The sequence below is a fragment of the Pseudophryne corroboree genome, chromosome 12, assembly GCF_028390025.1.
Source record: "Pseudophryne corroboree isolate aPseCor3 chromosome 12, aPseCor3.hap2, whole genome shotgun sequence".
Lineage (NCBI taxonomy): Eukaryota > Metazoa > Chordata > Amphibia > Anura > Myobatrachidae > Pseudophryne > Pseudophryne corroboree.
Window position 1 is genome coordinate 106,531,844 of NC_086455.1, and position 14,657 is coordinate 106,546,500.

Consider the following 14,657-nt stretch of genomic DNA (forward strand, 5'->3'; position numbering starts at 1 on the left):
GGGCGACAGTTCATCTTCAGCAGGATGACCCTAAGCACACAGACAAGATATCAAAGGAGTGGCTTCAGGACAACTCTGTGAATGTTCTTGAGTGGCCTAGGCAGAGCCCAGACTTGAATCCGACTGAACATCTCTGGAGACATCTGAAAAAGGCGCTGCAAAGAGAAATGTGTGAAACTGCCCAAAGAGAGGTGTGCCAAGCTTGTGGCATCATATTCAAAAATACTTGAGTCTGTAATTGCTTCCAAAGGTGCATTAACAAAGTATTGAGCAAAGGCTGTGAATACTTATGTACAAGTGATTTCTTAAGTTTTTTAATTTTAAGAAATGTGCAAAAATCTCAAAAAAACTTTTTTCATGTTGTCATTATGGGGTATTGTGTTTAGAATTTTGAGGGAAAAAATAATTTAAATTACATTTTGGAATAAGGCTGTAACATAACGAAATGTGGAAAAAGTGAAGCGCTGTGAATACTTTCCGGATGCACTGTACATTGGGGGTAATTCAGAGTTGATCGCAGCAGCAAATTTCTTAGCAGCTGGGCAAAACCATGTGCACTGCAAGTGGGGCAGATATAACATTTGCAGAGAGAGTTAGATTTGGGAGGATTATTTTGTTTGCATGGTAAATACTGCTTGGTTTATTTTTACACTGCAATTTATATTTCAGTTTGAACACACCCCACCCAAATCTAACTCTCTCTGCACATGTTATATCTGCCCCCCTCCTGCAGTGCACATGGGTGGTCATTCCGAGTTGTTCGCTCGCTGACGATTTTCGCAGTGCAGCGATTAAGTAAAAAAACGGCAAAAATCCGCATGCGCATGGTATGCAGCGCGCATGCACTAAGTACTTTCACACAAAATTTTGTAGATTTACACAAGCTCGAGCGACGTTTTTTCATCGCTCGAGTGATCGTAGTGTGATTGACAGGAAGTAGGTGTTTTTGGGCGGAAACTGTCCGTTTTCAGGGAGTGTGCTAAAAAACGCAGGCGTGCCAGGTAAAAACGCAGGAGTGGCTGGAGAAACGGGGGAGTGGCTGGCCGAACGCAGGACGTGTTTGTGACGTCAAACCAGGAACTAAACGGACTGAGGTGATCGCAGTCTAGGAGTAGGTCTGGAGCTACTCAGAAACTGCAGCAAATTATTTAGTAGCAGTTCTGCTAATCTTTCGTTCGCTATTCTGCTAAGCTAAGATAAACTCCCAGAGGGCGGCGGCCTAGCGTGTGCAATGCTGCTAAAAGCAGCTAGCGAGCGAACAACTCGGAATGAGGGCCATGGTTTTGCCCAACTGCTAACAAATTTGCTGCTGCAATCAACTCTGAATTAGGCCCAGTGTGCACCATCTAGTACATAGTATAGTCAAAATTGGCACTTAGTCAAAATCTCACATAGTCAAAATCTCAAGTAAAGATAGTCAATATCGGTGGTTTAGGGCTCTGGTGAGTCCAGGGGAAATTGCAAAAGTCAAAATCGGAGATACTCGATATCACCTGTAGACACAATTGCAGTGCAATGGAAACCTGCTCCAGCAGTGATGCGGTTATTCTGCAGAACGTGTTCTGCAATGTTGCTTCTGTAAAGCGTGCCGATGTTACAGCAGTGATCAGTTGCCAGTAACTATTCTGTGGTGTTCGAGTGAAAACATAAAAGCGTTCACTTAGGGTTTCTGGGCAACCCCAAAAACTCTAAAAGTGTGTATCTTATTTCATTTCAAATCTAGTGTGGTTTGTGAGCTATTAAAAAAGAAACAAGAGAAAGTAACGCTTACTCGCTTTAAAGCTGGTTCTGACAATATTTAACACATTATGAGCTTTAGAAGCACAGAATTATTTCTAATAAACATAATAAAGCGTGGCACCTACTCATCACATTTTATTTACTGCAGTACACATGACATGACTAAAGGAACAGCTTTGGTGGAAGCATCTCATTTACTGAGAAAAGAAAACACTGTTAATGCAGTTTCATTACAGACATGGGGGGTCATTCAGACCTGAACGCAGCCATGCGTCTGTACGTAGCGTCTGCATTCAGGTGGTCTGCGCATGTGCCTTGGCTACAATACGCATGTGTGGCCTTACACATTGCGGCTGCATCCCAGAAGGATGCTGCTTCAGTATGATTGACAGCGTAAGCCGTTCGTGGGGCAGTGACACAGTGTTCGGGGGGCAGGTTGAGCCGAGTTGGGGGGTTGGGGAGGGGGGTGCCGTGACCATTCTCCGGGTGGCTGCCTGACATCACACGTAGCCGCTCCGATTAAAAAAATGGCAGCCGACCACCTGACGCACCCTCAGGCTGCACTGCCAGGAGTCAACCTTACTTTGATGCATCCGCAGTCTAAATGCGGACGCATCGGGAGGCGGCCCATCACACATGATGGGGGGCCGCAGCATGTGAGGGGATGGATGCAGATCTGGCTGCGTATGCAGAGATCTGCGTCCATCTCTGGACAAGGTCCATGATGCAGATTTGTGGGTACCTGTCTCATATCACCTGCCTGCACCTTCCACACATTACACTTTTATACATTTTGCTGGACTTCATTTTTGCAATCTTTGCCAGTACAGATTACATGTACTTGACTTTCATTTACTTTCTTATTGTAAACAGGTTAGTATTTCCTAACTAATATTTTAGTTTATTTGGTAGACTTTGGGGCTAATTAAGGTTGGATCGTAAATCGCTATCCAACCAGAATTTATGTGATCGCCCCGCATGCACATGCGCAGGGCCTGTCCTGAGCCCGCATTTACTGCAGCATATACCGCATTTACCACAGTAATTATGAACGCCTCTACCTGATTGCTTAATGTCACACGCAGCCGCTCCACTATTAAAAATGGCGCTGGGCCTCCTGCTGTCGCAGCCAGGCTGCGCCGGCAGGAGGCTACTATAATTTCTGCGATCACTCTCAAATTATCATTGCGTCGCAATTTCAGCGTGGGTGGCGGCCGTCAGCCTTCTGGACGGCCTTGACCTGCGATGGGCGGCCCTCAGCATGCAAGTAAAAGGATTGCAAATTCTGCTACTTAGCAGTCCTTACTGAATAAGGTCCTATGTACCTGTGTATATTATATACCTGCCCACTTTTTTCTTTAGACAACTATTAGTATATGTTTTTGAAAAACTAAATATATATATTTTTTGTAAGAAATATGGACAAGCTTTAATTTGTTTGTTTTTACTACAGTTGCACGCAAGTTTATTTTTACTTATTATATAAGTCCCCTACAGTCACAAGAGCACATAAGCCATCAGTCACTACAACTGATACCATAATAAGCTTAATGTGGTGAATTACCTGCCACAATCTTAAGTGGTCATTGTCATTAATCATTTGCGTGCACTATGACATGTCTTTTGTATCATGAAAGTTATACACGTTGGCAACTTCAGAATGTGGACACTAAAGGCCATTACATGAATGAAAAATAGGTCCAGCGTTTAAAAGCAGTAAAATAAACCAAGCACAACACGAGGGAGACACCATTGCAGAGAGCTATCAGTAAACTTTAATATTAATAGGAAACTAGCAGTTTTATAAGTAGTTATTTTTATGAAAAGTTATTTTGCGCAAATATGTGTAACGAAGATCTCTGAATTCTATTATTATGTGGAATTTATATCTAGTTACGGTTATCATTCAGGGTGCTGGGGGAAACAAATGCTTTTTTTTCTTGCTTAGAAATACCCCTCCCTTTCGAGCACCTTGTCAATGTCGAAAAATATTGTAATACATATGCCTTGTACTAACCCCATGCACATGCCCGCTGCTCGTGCACTCAGTCCTCCGTTCGTGCACATATCCGCAATTTGCGTAGGATCGCTCCGGCGATCATGCGCGTGATATGGGTATTTACGGCGGCGTTTGTGAGCGCGTAGAGGGTTATTAGAACATTACATATTATACACAAATAGTGCACATTGTACACATAGCCCCCTGCACCACATCAGAAAGAAATAGCGGTTTAAAATGATAACAGAACAAAGGGATTCACCTTTACAGGATAGGAGGGGACAGAACAAGGTTACAAGGTGGTGTTTGGTATCCAGCTGTAGGGTATTTTAAGGGAAACATTCTGGTGTTGGTTTGAGGAAGATCGCTTGTTCCTGCGTATAGTTATGTGCAAAAGTAGAATGTGAACATTAACTGTGTTTACTGTATATTATGTATGCGGGGGGAATCCAGAGGAGACCACCCACAAGAGCAGTTGAGAAAGACATAGCCCACCTTTTCAAATCAACCTATGACCTCTCCCGTAATGAAAAGGTACATCTCTGTGTCCAATAGACAAAGGGATTACAGTGACCATTGTATTGTTTTGGATGAAGTGAATAAAGAGAGCTTGCAGCAGGCTTGGACACACAAGACTCTGAACGCTATCTGTATGACCAGCGGAGGACCGGCTCGGGTTGCGCTTGCGAACATTCTCACGTATGTACATTCTCTGTAGCCATTATTCTGTTTAGATTTACTTGTTAGCCTGTAGTGTATGATTTGTATTGTTTTATCTTTTGGAACAAATTCACAGTGGCCTTAGAACCCTATGGTTTCAACTACAAAACTGTGTTGTGCCTTCACTTTCCTGCAAGGGTTTTAAAGTAGATTTATCTGTATAAGGTGTATAAGCATTGATAAGGTGTACGCACTGCGGGTACTTTATACCGTCAGCGCTACTTAAGGTTTAAGGTATAACATCGTTGCAGTACTTTGCTGCTAAGGGTTTAAAGTGTAATCATATGATTGCATTATATCATTAACAAGGTTTAAAGGTTATCAATTGTGTGTGCGCACGCTGTGTGTGCTTTGTACCCACAGTGCGGCGTTTGTACGCTGAGTGCGTACACGGTACGGGACTCTGTGCGCAAATAGCGTACGAAGTACGTAGCGTGAGCTAGCGACCGCAGCAGCTCCATGGTAAAGGTGTGTTTAAAGGTATATGTCACGATCTAGGTAATTCCTTATCAGTATTTACCTTCCAAATGCCTCCTGAGACTGTCCCAGTGTTCCAAGCCTGGATTCCATCTGCACTGTCTGTGTGCAGCACGCTGCATATCATTGTCTCTAATCTCTTTACTGTGATTCTGGCAGCATCAGGGTTAAGTTTCACATGCAAGTTACAAACAATCTTTCCCTCCAAAAAGCTAACATGGGTGCAGCCATGTTTTCCTAATCACATGTTACCTTTCAGCCTATCAGCTGCACTCTGCTCTCAGCCTGATTACACAGCAGCTGCACTCTGGTCTCTGGTTAATCAGCCAGCCAATCCCTGCTTCCCAGCAGGTATAAATATCCTGTTCCTGGGGTGGAAAGATGTCAGTGCTTCAATTGTCTTCAGTGATTCCAGTGTGCAGTCCTCCCATGGACTTTCTCTGCAGTACAGCCTGACTCTGCAGTGTCTCATCATTGCATCCTGTGACTGGCAGTTACCGACACCAGCTTCCAGCAGTGCTCTGCCCTGCCAGTAACCATCGGTGTTCCACCATCGATCTCCAGTCACCATCGGTGTTCCGCCATCGATCCCAAGTCACCATCGGTGTTCCGCCATCGATCCCAAGTAACCATCGGTGTTCCGCCATCGATCCCAAGTCACCATCGGTGTTCCGCCATCGATCCCAAGTCACCATCGGTGTTCCGCCATCGATCCCAAGTCACCATCGGTGTTCCGCCATCGATCCCAAGTCATCATCGGTGTTCCGCCATCGATCCCAAGTTACCATCGATGTTCTGCCATCGATCCCAAGTCACCATCGGTTTTCTATCATCAGTATTCCTCTAAACTGTGTTTCTTATTACCAGTACCAAGTCATCAGTATTCCTCTGAACTTTGTTTAATAAAACCCTTAAACTTTCCTTCGTTGTCTTGGTCACGCCTTCGGGCATTTGTTCTAAAGGTTCCCTGCATGTCCAAGAACCCTGTACTGCCTCCCAGGTACACATATACCTCAGCCCCTATAACTGAGGCTTCACCCTGGTCAGCACCAGCCCTCAGTTGTGACAGTAAGCACTGACCCCATTGATCCGGCCGGAGACCAGGTCCAAGCGACCAGGCCGATGCAAGAACTTGCAGCCTGCCTTGAACGTCAGGAGACTGCACAGGGCCATGTGATCCGCTGTCTCCAGGACCTCTCCTCTCGGCTGGATGGAATACAAGTAACCCTCCGTGGTTCAGGGGCGTCCAGTGTGCCGACTGCAGTACCTTTGATGGTATCCCCACCCACCATTCCCGTTTCTGCTCCTTGTCTCCATTTACCGACACCTGCCAAGTTTGATGGTTCCCCAAAAGCCTGTCGGGGTTTCCTAAATCAGTGTGAGATATATTTTGAGTTCCAGCCTGGCAGTTTCCCAACTGACCGCACCAAGGTTGCTTACATCATCTCCCTCCTCAGTGGCTCCGCCCTCGATTGGGTATCACCTCTATGGGAGAAGTCTGATGCCCTGCTCTCTGCATATGCAGATTTCGTGGCAACCTTTAGGCGCATCTTTGATGAACCAGGTCGTGTGACCTCTGCCTCCTCTGATATCCTCCGGCTACGTCAGGGGACACGAACAGTCGGTAAATATCTGGTACAGTAACAGATCCTAGCGTCCGAACTTTCCTGGAATGATGATGCTCTGTACTCAGCCCAAGGAGGGGCGTCTGTGTCTACAGCCCTAGGAGGGGTATCCAATGTTCAAGCTCTAGTAGGGGCATATGAGTCTTCTCAAAAAGGAGTTTCTGATCTGTCAACCCCAGGAGGGGTGCTGGAGAAAACAACCCTGAGAGAGGTGTCTGATTCATCAACCCCAGGAGGGGTCACCGAAGTTTCAGTCCCAAGGGAAGTATCCAGAGCCAAGTTCCCAGATGGAAATTTTTGTGCTACAGATGCAGTTATGAACTCCTGTTTGCCGTCTTCAGAGAGCACCACCCTGTTGGCATCCAGCATGGACCAGGTCCAGGATGGTCTAACTGAACACTCGGATACCACTCATTCCGGTTCTAACCGGATTCTGACTCCTTCAGTTCCAGCTGATTCAACTGTCTTTAGACTCAATCCGGTTCCATCCGTCTGTCTGAAGATTCCTTCGGTTCCAGCTGATTCAACCGTCAATCCGAAGACGACTCCTCCGGTCCCAGCCGGTTCAAGCTTTTCTGGACCCAATCCGGTCTCATCCGTCTGTCCGGATCAGCCTCCTTCGGTTCCAGCCGATTCCAATACATTTGGATCTAATCCGGTCCTATCCGTCGGTCTAAAGTCTCCGCCGGTCTCAACCGGTTCAAGTTTGTCTGGACTTAATTTGGTCTCGTCCATAGGTCCGGTACAGTCTCCTCTGGTCCCAGCCAGCTCAAGTTCATCAGGATTCAATCTAGATCCTTCCATTTGTTCAGGTAAAGAACTTATAAGAAGTGTCCTGGGGCCACTCCTAAAGGAGGGGGTGCTGTCACGATCTAGGTAATTCCTTATCAGTATTTACCTTCCAAATGCCTCCTGAGACTGTCCCAGTGTTCCAAGCCTGGATTCCATCTGCACTGTCTGTGTGCAGCACGCTGCATCTCATTGTCTCTAATCTCTTTACTGTGATTCTGGCAGCATCAGGGTTAAGTTTCACATGCAAGTTACAAACAATCTTTCCCTCCAAAAAGCTAACATGGGTGCAGCCATGTTTTCCTAATCACATGTTACCTTTCAGCCTATCAGCTGCACTCTGCTCTCAGCCTGATTACACAGCAGCTGCACTCTGCTCTCTGGTTAATCAGCCAGCCAATCCCTGCTTCCCAGCAGGTATAAATATCCTGTTCCTGGGGTGGAAAGATGTCAGTGCTTCAATTGTCTTCAGTGATTCCAGTGTGCAGTCCTCCCATGGACTTTCTCTGCAGTACAGCCTGACTCTGCAGTGTCTCATCATTGCATCCTGTGACTGGCCGTTACCGACACCAGCTTCCAGCAGTGCTCTGCCCTGCCAGTAACCATCGGTGTTCCACCATCGATCTCCAGTCACCATCGGTGTTCCGCCATCGATCCCAAGTCAACATCGGTGTTCCGCTATCGATCCCAAGTCACCATCGGTGTTCCGCCATCGATCCCAAGTCACCATCGGTGTTCCGCCATCGATCCCAAGTCATCATCGGTGTTCCGCCATCGATCCCAAGTTACCATCGGTGTTCTGCCATCGATCCCAAGTCACCATCGGTTTTCTATCATCAGTATTCCTCTGAACTGTGTTTCCTATTACCAGTACCAAGTCATCAGTATTCCTCTGAACTTTGTTTAATAAAACCCTTGAACTTTCCTTCGTTGTCTTGGTCACGCCTTCGGGCATTTGTTCTAAAGGTTCCCTGCATGTCCAAGAACCCTGTACTGCCTCCCAGGTACACATATACCTCAGCCCCTATAACTGAGGCTTCACCCTGGTCAGCACCAGCCCTCAGTTGTGGCAGTATAGCTTTACTGTTTAAGATAATATCGACATTATCAATTGGGAGCTCGTCCAGTTTTTCCTCATACCCACAGCCTAGCAGCGTATAGCAGACTTTATCTATCAGCAAAGGGCGGGAAGGTATACCACACAAACCTTCTCCTGGTTGGTGGATACACTAGTGCTGATAAGATAAGCGTCTGCTCTGCAAGGTTTGTTGGGATGCTGGTGGAATCCGGAAGGTAAGAACGCAAAGCTATTTTTAAAGTCTGTGAATATCTGTTTGGCGCAAAATGCGCACACAATACACGCATACACCTGTATTTTGTACTCTGCACATCTGATCATATTGTTGCAAAACAAGGTTCAAATGAGTCATATTGTGTTTGATTCAGATTGGATTGCTTATCTGTTAAGTAGGGTAAAAGTACATTTAAAAGTTGCTGCCAAAGCCTTGATATAGGTTTTTGTTTTTTTTTAACTCAGGCCTAAAATAACTTCAGGGGCTTGCATGGTGTGTGATTTCTTTGTGACAAAGGAAGCCGCATGGTCTGTCCTCCATTTTGGACTAACCACATGGCTTGTCCACCATTTTGTGTAACCCTCAGGGATGTGGAAGGGGGAGGAGCAGCGGCCATGTTGGGAAGGTCATTTTTTCTAAATGGCTGATTTTCACTGCCCGGAATAATCAGCCATCCTTGGTCAAAAAGAAATCACCATTTATGAGTTACCAATGCATTTATTTAACCCATGCCATAGTCAATTACAAATAGTTTCAGATGGGGCTTAATGAAAGTTAATAGTAAGATGAATACTTGATGTAAGAACGACACACAGATAAAAACAAAGTTGTTTTTTTTCCTTCTACCTCTAGGATTCAGTTAACTCTGCTTGCTGTAAGATAGCCATTGAAATGCAAATTAACCTGTGTAACTGCCTTTTCCTAACAGTGAAAAAAAAAACCACCTTTACAGGCAACCAATAGCACATAGCATTCATATGCAAATTAGAAGCACTTAATGGGTAAATGAGTCTCAGGAGACCAGTGAATGGTACATATATATAATATTATAATTATGTGTATATTTATATCAGTGTATGTTCTGCAAGATAGCTATCCAATCTGATTCATACCATTTGAATTATTGATTACTAGATTCATTTTGAACTGTACTGAAAAATTTGTTGCAATTTAGTTAAAATATAGAGTTAATATTTAAGGGAGTAAGTGTAAGACGCACACACAGCCTGGCCTAGTTGTAAAGGTTGATACAGAGGAAACTGTGTGTAGTGTTAAGTGAGCGATTATAGTTAAATATCGCTTACATTTATAGAAGTGTGGGATTTGTAGTACTGCGGACGTACGGCCTTTGTACACGTGTCTCGGACAAAACACGGGACTGCGTACGGAACGTAAAGGCATACACACGAGGCGGGTTTACGCAACGTGCGTACAGGTACGCCCACTAAGTACAAATCACACAATAGCATTGTTTTAGTTTAGGCGCGAGACGGTAGCCACGCGATAATAGCACAAATTGATCAGTTTCCAATATTTAGTTTAAATACCTTTCTTACTGTATCAACTCTGGAATTATTCTGTTTTATCTGAATGAAAGTTAATTTTCTGTACAGAAAAAACCAAAGTGTATATGAGTGAACGAGCGTGAGTGTGCAAACAATAAAGCTTTTGTGGACCCAGGGAATTCGGGATCCCGTAGGAGATCACACCAGGTGAGTGGACACTTGGTGGCGTGAGAGTGGCTTGCTCACGTTAACATTGATTAGAGTACAAAGGAGCAATTAGTATAACAGCAGACCAAGAGGTCAGCGAAGTCAGAAAACCGCTGACAAAGTCAAGCGAAGCTCTGAATACCTTGGCCTAAAAGGTCAGCGAGGTTTTGTGTAGAGAGTGCAGCCCAGGGGGTTGGCGTAGTACCCATATAGGCCCGTTCAGATACGCTCCGGCTGAGGTTTCGCAGCCTGAAAAACGAATCCATTGGTCGCACGGCGGATAAGTAACAGTTACCTATACGCTGGGCGATTGTACCGCACGTTCGTGAGTGCAATACTTTGCCCACCGCGATACCCTTTTACGAGTTGTGAGTAAAATCGCGGGACCATTGGCGCTAGGTGTAGTACACGCAACGTGATTTGTGTAACAATTTTTTTTGTTTTAAGGGAGTTTCGCTGGTCACTCAGGAAATCTCCAACGACCAATATTTACTGGTTAGGGTAAGTCACTCCCACACATTTCTAGTAAATAGAGGTTACACAGGGGCCCGAGGTTGGGTACGACCGGCGCTGATGACAGTGTTTAGGTGTATTGGCCAACGTGGGCGTGAGTGGGTGAGAGCGCTCGGAGAACTTTCACCGTTGCATTATCACTGAGTATTTTGTTTTTTTGTAGGAATTTGCTGAGAAGGCAATACCTGCAAAAGATGGGGGCCAGTTGCTCAAGTAAGGGACGATCAACCAGGGTTCAGGTTGATATTCCACGGCCCAAAGGGTCGGCGAGGTACATAATGTGTGAGAAATATGGCTCACACACAGAGGTTTTATGCAATGAATGGGAACGTATGACTGCGGAAGATAGGGAACCATTCCCTAAGGTAGGCAGTTTTAATCCAGAGGTGTTGCAGAATTTAAGGATTAGGATATGTCTGTTAAAATCCCGAAAAGAAAGGATCAGACACTCAAACTGTTTACATTTATGGCAACGAGAGAGTGATATGCAAAGGGAACTAGCTCACGCAGCCGGTTCCAACCCTGGCAGGAAACTGATTGCAACTGCACCACCACCACCGTATATTACAGGGGAGAAAGTGGCTACAGACAATGACATACTGATATATGCTAAGAGTAAAATTGATAAATGTAGTAATGATAATAAGAGTGAACTTAATAAATGTATTAATGCTAACCCGTGCAAGTTATATCCCATCTTAAACTTCCCTCAGGAATACGAGCAAGAAGATGAACCCAGCACGATATCGGCACTTTCTCCAGAAAGCGACTGTACAGGACACCCAGGTGGGCACGGCCCAACCGGTAAGAGCAGTAGTAAAGCCCCCTAGCGGAGGGATAAGTGAGGTCGTGTCCACAGGTAAGTACGGTACAGTACATTATGCAGAGACAATTGCACCTCACATTGTAGAAGCAACAATGTAATTGAACTAAATCCTGTCAGGGTGATCGCAGTCCCCAATGGGAAGACTGACGCTCAGGGAATCACTCCCGTCAGGAACATTGCTATGCATTGTCCTTGGTCCCGGACAGAATTGAGGACAATTATGTCTGAATTTCCCGATCCCAGAAAAGATCTAGCCGTATGTCAGAGGTTTATTAGAGAACTAGGTAACGCCACCGAACCCACAAACAAAGATTGGCGGACAGTGCTACGGGCATGTTTGCCCTCCAATATTGACCCTGTGAAATTCATTGCTGATTGTAAATTAGATGCAGAAGTACCTCTCACTGATGAATACACTCAGGAGAATGTAAAACAGATCAATCTGCAGTTAGGGGTATATTTCACTACTGTTGTCAAGTGGAATAAAATCTTTTCCATAAGACAAAAAGAAGGTGAAACTGCTTATGAATATTTCCATCGAGCACTGCAGGAAATGGCTAGATACACTGGGGTCGAGGACATTAAGGAAAATATACATCATAGAGAGGTAGCTGTGTCCGTATTAATGGACGGCTTGAAAGAAACGTTGAGAACAAGGGTACAAACCACTCAACCTAACTGGAGAGGAATTTCGGTGGCTGCATTAAGAGAGTCCGCTATCGAGCACGATCAGAACATCATTAAGCACAGGGAGTCACAGGGGGATAAGCTGATGACCGTAAGTATCAAAGCCCTGACAACGAAGCCACATCAGCCAAAACCCCAGAGGCGGTTGTCGTACCAAATTTCTTTTTCCTTTTTATTATTTTCTCCATCTCCCATTACCCTCCTTTCCCCCCCTTCCTTGCTCCTTTTTCTCTCCCCTTAACAAGATGGACTTACCCCAAGAGACTGCATTCCGGGTTTTCCTGTTGACCCTGTTGTTGACCAGAGCAGTCTGTTTTGGTAAGAGTACCAGAGAGGTCGAGAAAGAATCTGGAATGGGTTCTGATGACAAGGACGGATTTGTAGAATTCCAAGGGCAACACATCCACCGAGCAAAGGCGAGTATTAGAAAACGATCTGGTAGTCCAGAAACTAGGAGACACTGTGAAGGGTTATTGGCTGAGGAAAATTGTACTTGTAGAAACTGTGAAAACATAGTTGAGGACGGGTGCATCCAGAGATGTCAGTCCAGCCTTAATATCAACATGGACCATCATCCATTGAGTGATTATCACTCATTAGTGGGTAAGGTTTTAAACCAAACAGAATGCTGGGTGTGCACACAAGTACCTCAAGGTCAGAGCAAGTCAGGACTAGTACCGTATCCATTAACAATAGATGAGGTACTTGAATTAAGGGGTGGGAGACCGGTGGACAAGAAATTTTATATTTCTAAGCCCCCTAGTTTGAAGCTCCGCCAATATCATGTGGATAGGTCCTTAGTGTGTTTCAACATTTCCAATTCCCGAAAGCCGGGAAATTGGGAAGTGACATGGAATAACCAAACCATGGCATTTTCACACAGAGCTGACAGAATGCCCGTAGACCCTGAAGTTATACGCCAAATAGCCGACGGTGGAAGGTATTTTCGGTATAGGTATACTCTAGGAAGTAAGGCCATGCGGGTTGGAGAAGTATCACCAGGGTACTGTGCGCATATCATATATCCTGATACGTGTACTGAACAGATGAGAGAGATAGGGATAGGATTTTTCACTTGGAAAGTTTGCAATATGATAATGTCATATTCTGTCCCATATGTTCTCCCCGATGATGCTTATTTCATATGTGGGAGGAAGGCTTATAAGTGGTTTGCCCCAAACTCAGAGGGATTGTGTTACATTGGAAGAGTGTTGCCAGAAGTAATGACCATAACCCATAATAAGATGAAAGACGTTCACCGCAATGCTCAAGCTCCTTACACTCATACTCACTATGAACACATCATTAAGAGACACCTTATAGATAGGACAGAGCACGCAGCCTCTGATTTGATCCACGAATCCACCGGGATTCAATTCCTACTCGCATTAGATATCATCCGTACCACCAGAGGAATTATAAATTATAGGTATATTCATGCGCTAGCGAACCTGATAGATAATATCACCGAGATGTATGATGACACCTTCAGGTATACAGGGAGGGAGTTGCAAGCTTACAAAACGGAACTGATGCAGCACAGGATGGTCCTCAATTATATCACAGCGGTGACCGGCGGGTACTGCGTCACTTTGGCAACTCAGTATGGTGTGAAGTGCTGCACGTATATTACAAACAGCACTGACGACCCAACCGAGGTCATAGATCAAAAGATGGACGATATCTTGCAGTTGAAGTGGGAGTTCCGAAGGAGACACAACCTTACCCTTACTGCTGTGAGTAATGAACTGACCGGCTGGGTCTCATGGTTGAACCCACGCAATTGGTTCTCAGGTTTAGGAGAATGGGCTCAAAATGTTATCGTGAGTGTAGGAAAGTTTCTCCTTTGTATCCTGGGAGTTGTCATAATGATTGGCTTGATATTTAGGTGTGTTCGAGTTTTAACGCGGCGCAAGCGCAGTACCAAAGTGATGAGTTTAAAGAGCGGGGGCATTGTTACAACAACTGATTTAATTTATGACCCATCAATAGAGACAATGTTGTGATAAGACGTGATTCCACGGTCCGTTTCTTTCACCCGTTTCTCCTTTGTTTTCCCTCAAGCAAAAATACATCCATTCGGAAAAGACTTTGATGAACAATACATCCATTCGGAAAAGACTTTTGATGAACAATACATCCATTCGGAAAAGACTTTTGATGGACAATACATCCATCCAGAAAAGACTTTGATTAACACTTTCAGCAAATATACACCCATCCGGACAAGACTTCAACCAACACCCAAGAACGATTGCACAAATGTTATGTGAATGTATTTGTGATACGTGTCTTATCTTCATCTCTACAACCTTCAGGTAGTATCACACATAGTCGATAAGTAATACCCATATATTAGCATTCACATATGTCCCCCCCCCTCCATGTATCATCAACTAAATGTGCACCCCATTTGTTGGAACAAGAAGCCGAAAAGAGCTCAGTAGTGTTTGTTGGCCCACTTACAGACCCTTAATACGGGATGAGAAGGATTTA

General features: G+C 44.8%; 1 protein-coding gene and 1 long non-coding RNA gene across 6 annotated transcripts in view; one reads left to right on the forward strand and one right to left on the reverse strand.

The window, feature by feature from the left end:
• MIPOL1 (mirror-image polydactyly 1) overlaps nt 1-14,657 on the reverse strand; it is a 921,515-nt gene that overhangs the window by 408,197 nt on the left and 498,661 nt on the right. The window lies entirely within an intron of this gene.
• LOC134980861 (uncharacterized) overlaps nt 1-14,657 on the forward strand; it is a 199,385-nt gene that overhangs the window by 111,014 nt on the left and 73,714 nt on the right. The window lies entirely within an intron of this gene.